Source organism: Gossypium hirsutum, chromosome D08 (genome assembly GCF_007990345.1).
Source record: "Gossypium hirsutum isolate 1008001.06 chromosome D08, Gossypium_hirsutum_v2.1, whole genome shotgun sequence".
In the NCBI taxonomy this organism is placed as follows: Eukaryota; Viridiplantae; Streptophyta; class Magnoliopsida; order Malvales; family Malvaceae; genus Gossypium; species Gossypium hirsutum.
In genome coordinates, this window is record NC_053444.1 from 39,889,359 (window position 1) to 39,896,804 (window position 7,446).

Here is a 7,446-nt window from a genome sequence, read left to right on the forward strand (position 1 = left end):
ATATTTAAATCTTAATTTATTTATAATAACTACCGGACAATAGTCAATTTCTCAACTTTATGGGATTTTCGATAATGTTTATAATATATTAGTATGGTTCAACCATGCTTCGTGTTGGGTTAATTATTTATTTGTGCCAAATTATAAAGTAAAAATCTGAAGATTAAAATATACTCTAAGTAAGATTTGTAAAACCAACCAGTGGTTGAACTAGTCAGGCCACTGGTTCATACAGTTTTGATTAAATAAATCATTAAAAATTCGTAAAAATAATTTTAAAAAATTGATTCAACTAGTACGAACTGATTCACAGGTCAACCAATCCGATGCCTCTCACTAGACTGACATCCCAGTCAATTCTCGGTCAAGTATGGTTCAAACAATCATTACTCTAAGTCTTCTATATACTTCATACATTTAGAATTTAGTCTTACTACCTTTATTTTCAAGAATTTAATCACTCTACTTTTTTTATTTAAAAATATGCTTTCACATTATATATAACATGCAACATTTTAATAAAAAAGTTAACGATATTAACTATTTTAATTAATTAATAATATTATATAAATATAGAGACCAAATTATATTAGAAAATAAAGTATAAGAATTAAATATTAAATTTAAGCATAATAGAGAGACCAAAACTAAAATTTAACCATTTATTTATAATGTAAAAAAAAAGAACATTTTGAACCACGTGTCTGTGTATTAGTAGTCATCCAACTATTAGTAAATTGTTTTTTTTTTGTCATCCAACTATGAAAAGTTACAAAATGGTAAGTCTTTTTTAGTCACCCAAGTATCTTGGATTTTTTGGTGTTTTCATTTTTATGTTAGTCAGCTAGTGACCAAAAAAGACAATATTGAATAGTTGAGTGACCATTTTGTAACTTTTTATAGTTTTGTAACCATTTTGTAATTTTTCATAGTTAGGTGACCAAAAAAGAAATTTACTTATAATTGAGTGACTACTAGTGTAGTTTCCCATAGAGTTATATAGATATACATGTCATCCATTCAAAATGGTAACTTAACTATTCAATTTTTTCTTTTTTTAATTATCTAACTATCTTGGATTTTTGGATGTTTTCATTTTTATGACCAAAAAAGGCAAATTTAAATAGTTGAGTAACTATTTTGTAACTTTTCATAATTTAATGACCAAAAAAGAAATTTACTAATAATTAGTGACTATTTTATAAATTTTCATAATTAAATAGCCAAAAAATGTTTTACTAATAATTGAGAAAGTGTAGCTTACCCATAGAGTTATATAAATATACATATAATCAATTCAAATTTTATTGTGACGTTGATACGTTTTCTTTTAAGATTTCTTGCATTTTCTATTTTACCATTTATCATGTAATTGAAAATTTTTATAAATAACAAATAAATGCTAGATATAATGGTAAGATATTGTATTGTCAAGAGAAGATTTGGATTCAAATTTTGGAGACAATATTATTAAAAAGCATAAATATAAACTCTAAAAGATTAATATTCATAAATTTTTTAAAAATTTTAAATCAATATAAAATCTAATTCGATAAAAATTTTCAAGTGAAAAGTTTTTAAAATTAGAAATTCAAATTTTAAAGGGAAAAATTCAATGTAAAACCAAATCTTTTCCATGTTTATTTAATCATTCTAACTTTTATTTACAAAAAAAAAATGATACATTCCGATATAAAATGAAATAATATAGGTGAAAGTATCATAAAACCCCTTGAATTGAGTGTTTAATTATATATTTTTTTCTTTACTCAAAAATTAGATAAAATAATAATTAAAAATTCCAAATTTAAAAAATCAACGTAAGACCGAATCTTTTCCATATTTATTTTTCATAACTTACATTTAAAATAAAAGGGTAGAATGATGCATGCCAATATAAAATGAAAATGTAGCTAAAAACATCATAAATATTTTTGTATTAAGAATTGAATTGCATTTTTCCCTCCTTATTCATACAATAGGCAAAATAATTTTGAAAATTCCAATTTTAAAAGGGAAAAAGGTAATTTAATAGAAAACCTTTTCCATTTTTATTTCCTCTAATTTCTATTTACAAAAAATAAAGAAGGTAAAATGACATATTCTGATATAAAATGAACCAGTGGTAAGTAAAGGTATTATAGAGACCATTATATTAGGAGCCGGATTGTATTTCATTTCTTAGATTAAAAAAGTGGATAAATAATTTATGTGGGTTAGATTAAAGAGTAAACTGATATTTTTGTTGAAAATTTTATTGATTTATAATGTTAAAAACTAACTTATCAATGTACTTTAATATGAGGTATATAGTACGTCATATATAACTATTTAATTATTCCGTCATTAATATCAATTTTTAACAATAAAAATAAAGAAAACAAAACATAGGCAATGTAGGGTTAGAATAGAAATATAAAAGATGATTATCAAGAGAAGATAAAATGAGAAAATTGAAAGTGGTGGCTGCCCTGCAAAGTCCAAAGTGACGCCCATCACTCGCACTCCCTCCTGCTCCTTTTCTTTTTCCACATCTCCCACGCGTCTATTGCTCCTCTTTACCTTGCACATTGCTTCTATTTACACATGTTTAGATAATAATGGATTTCATTCGATTCAGTATAATATCAAAATCCATAGGGCAGTTAAAATGCTAATTCCAGCGTCCAACATGTTTGAAAAGATAATGGTGGAAATGTAAAAGGAATTACAAGTTTCACACCTACAAACTGAGGTATGGTGATTTATGTATTGGTTGTTTTAAGATACACGTAATAGATCTGGTTGGATTTTGTTTGTTTCGGCCTAGAGACAAGCTCCCCCAAATTGGGCATCAACATCTGGAAAAGATTAACCAACACCACACTCCTTCCCCCCAAAATAGCAAAATTGTATCAATAAAACAATAGATTTTCAATATGAATGTAAATCCCTCAGAAATCTAGCTCAAGGAATGATGACATATAACATCACTGCTATTATAGAAAATGTTTCTGTGCAGTGACTTCAATGTCAAAGAACTCAAATGTTTTAATTATTTTATCCCCCCATGACTGATTTCAATTTGCAGATCATAAACAGTCACTATTGTTCTACCAATTGTATTATCTATGAATGAATACCATCACTATTTGACTTCCCAAGATACTCCACCTCCGCAATCATACTTACCACCTTCCTATACATGTTTAAGTTTCCACACCATTCATAATAACCTCCTCAATCAGAAAAATTGACAACAAGAGCTTAAATTCAAGCATGACACAATGCTAAATTAGAAAACATGGAATCACCCCTCATATCAAACAAGAAGTTTGATAATTCATTAGTGAGTGGTGCCAAAAAAGTATACCTACTGCCCAGGGATTTAAATTGCGGTTGCGACTACGTTTTCGGTTGCATTACATTTATCGTGGTTGCGGACATAACGGATACTATTGCGGTTACTGTGGGTATCGCGATCGAGAATTTTTTTTAAAATTCATAAACTTATTGTAAAATATAATAATTATAATTATAATTATTATTACTTTTAATGATTTTTAGAGCGTTTTCTAACACTTATGAACTTTTATTAATATGAGAACACAATTTTTATAATCATTAATTTTTCTTATATTTATTTACAAATTTTCTAAGAATTTTATATTAACTAATAACAAAGTAAAAAAAAGGAAATATTAAACATTCATCATATTTAATAAGTTTGAAAGTTTTTATAGATAAATAATTGAAAATTCATACATGAGAGAGATCTTCAATATTTTTTAACAGCTTTGAAGATGCTGAAGATAACAAATCATTCCATGCTGAAAAAGGAAAAGATGAATGTATAAATTCTCATTAATTATTCCTATTTCCTACCACTTATTCTCACTCTCATTCTACTTTCATATATAGTTTAACATGCTTCGATTCTTAATTATCTTTTCATAAAATATATTACATTCATTTATCTAAAGATATATTTTAAATGTCTTAATATCATTAAAATTAAAAACATTAACAAAAGTTTTCTTTAAAAAAATACCTTACAAATAGTGGTAGTGGTACGATTTAGTTTTCACCAATTAGTGGAATGATGAGGAGGATTAGATCCTTCACCTTCACTTTGAGAGCGTTCTTGACTTGATTCTCTTAGCCTTTGTCCAAAAATATATCCAAAAAAAGTAACATTTTCACCTTGGTTTTCATATAATTGATATGGAGGATATATTTGAGAAGGAGGATACATGAGAGGTGGAGGTGGGTGATACATTGGTGGTGGTGGATGCATTTGAGGCTAGTATGGCACACCATAATTAGGAAATGTTGGATAATAACCATATGGTTTTGGATAACCATGTGAAGGTTGAAAATATGGAGGTTGTTATGGTGGATAAAAACCTTAAGTGCTAGTAGATGAATCACTATACCCAAGGTTACTAGAATTCAATCTCCTACAAGATGAAGAGCCAATAGAAGTATGCTTCTTGTCTTTTCCTTTTGATGGAGCTTTAGGTTCACTTCTATCTCTTCTAGGTTCAGGAAACATATTTCCATCAAATTTTGATCTATCAGGGAAATGTCCACTAGTGGTACCAACCCCATATTCTCCTCTATACCGACTAGAAGACCTAATTTCACCTCTATCTCCACTATATCCATCATCATCATCAATTGGACTTAAACCACCACCATCGGGTCCATCACCATTCTAACTTGGAGTTGCACTAGAACTTGATTGAGACAAATTTTTTTCTTGAGATTGATCAACATTCATTTCATCATTAGAGGTATCCACAAGCAACACAGCGACATTTTCACCATCTAACAACAGATTCTCTTTCTCATGAAGCCATTCTGATAGTGGATCAACATCTTCAAAGATATGAAGGCTGATAGGATTAAAACTAGCTTTTATATCATCAATGCTCATTATTTTTTGATGCATTATCTGAAGCCTCATATTATAATAGGTAAACACTAGTTTCTTAAGTTTTTTATACTTCAACCTATTTCTTGCCTTGGTGTGAATATAACTAAATGTGCTCCAATTTCGTTCGCAATTTGATGCAGAAGTTATTTGACTAAGCACTTTAATTGCTAATTTTTGTAACTCAGGAACACATGTGCCGTATATTATCCACCACTCAACTACATAATATTATTTAAATTTCAAAATAACTTTGAAATGTACAATATAATTAAATAATATAAATTAGATTAAATAATTTAATTAACTATTTACCCGAATTCATTTGCTTCCAAGCTCTTTGGGCTTGTAGAGTACCGAATGTCTCATGTTTATCTCTAAATAGTAACAACTGCATAAATAAAAGATAAAGTAAAAATAAAAAAAATTCTATTTCAAATTATGTAACTAAGTTACAAATAATAGTACTTGAATCTAACCTGATTAACCATTCTGACTTGAGTATCAAGAGAAGGTTCTAATCTTTCAATTACTGATCTTGTACCTTCTAATGTTTCTATTAGTACATTCTCATAATGCTCCACTCCAAATTGAAATTGAGGATTGAGAAAATAACCTAAGCATAATTTATAAGAATATCATCAAATAATATTCTAAAGCTTAAAATAATAAAATATAAAAATAGTTCTTAGTTATATGAAACATTTTATCTTACCAGCTGAATGTAAACTGAAATGCATAAAATTCCATGTATTGTCAATAATATTTTCGTACTCGGTGAAATATCGACAATCTTGTTGAATTGCTCATTTAGCTCTATCAACAACCTCATAAATAAAGTCCATTGTTGGTTTTTCATCACCATCCACAAGTCTCAATTCTTTTACTAGGGGCTTGTAAACTTTTATGAGGTCGTTGGCTTTTTTCCAAAAATCTTTTCCCAAAACAATTTTTTTTGGCTTCATAAGCAAGCTCTGACTTTTACTGTCCCCATTTTTGATTCTTTAAATTCCTATATATTCATAAGAAAATTTAATTCACGCTTAGTGCACTTTGTGCAAAAGTGTTTTGGGATTCAAAGTTTAATTCATATACCTAAAAATAGAATAAATTTACGGACAAGAAAGTATAATCAGATTCCATAGAAACGAGATAAAAAGAACTAAATTTACAGAAATTAGTGTGGTCACTATTAAGTAATCTATGATGAAAATAAAAAAATAAGGGGGTTTAATTAGTCTGAAAGAAAGAAAATAAATTTAAATAAGAGAAAATAGAATGATGTGTTGGAAAATAATTATTGAGTGATGAATGATAAATTGATACTCAAATTAAACAATTGTATCTCTTGGTTTAATATTGTATTTTTTTCATACAGTTGTATCTTTTGAAAAAATGTATCTATTGGTTTAATATTGAATTTTTTTCATTTATTGTCTCTATTCACTCATATCTATTAATTTTTCAACAAATCTCTTCATTCATTTCCTCTCCTCTATATAAAGTCAAGTTAGGAGATTTCAAAAACGTATCATCAAAAAACTATCAATATTTTAAATTCCTTATAAATTCATTTCTCCTGGTAATAGAGAAAGGCAAGAGTGCTCAATTGATTATTGTTGTTGTGCTACTACTGTGATTGTTGGTTGTTGTATCTTGGGAGACAGACGTCCAACATTACTCAAAGCACAGAGGAGAGGTCGAATTTGTCTTAAGGAAACTGTTTATATAGGCCTCAACAAAATTCTTCTTCTAATTTTTAACTTTGTCCAATTACAAGTATTCTATTGTGTTACTGCTACTACATTGTATTGCATTATTATTTTTATTGACATATTAATACTACATATGATATCAAATTTTCGTACAATCTTAAGACAGATTAATTGTTGTAGTTTTAATCTAAAGCGTACAGATTACCATCATAACTTATTTAAGATTGGTTTATACTTCTGTTTTGGATTTTAATTTATTTATAAATTCTAGTTCTTTATTCCGATTATAAAAAAATGTCTCACACGTCAAACAACTCATCCAATTTAAAGGCTGAGGCAATTGTCGTTGCTCAAGTTCAGGATGCAAGCCAAACGTTACCTGTGGCTATGAGTCACAATGAAAAGCCTGCGAAATTCACTAGAGAGAATTTTAAAACATGGCAACAGAAAATGTTGTTCTATTTGACCATGTTGAATATGACAAAATTTTTGAAGGATGATCCTTCTATTTTTAGAGAAGATGAGGAAGATGCTATTACCGCCTTCAACATTGTCGAAGCACGGAACAACTTTGATTTCCTATGTCGTAACTATATTTTGAACAATTTATCTGATGAACTTTACGAAGTATACAGTATTAAGAAAATAACTAAGGAATTATGGGAATCGCTGGACCATAAATACAAAACTGAAGATGTTAGTGCTAATAAATTCTTAGTTGAAGTTCTTAAACTTTGTAATGGTTGATTCTAAAGCTGTTGTAAATCAGGTGCAGAAATTCCAACTGATCATTCATGGTATTCTCGTAGAAGGGAT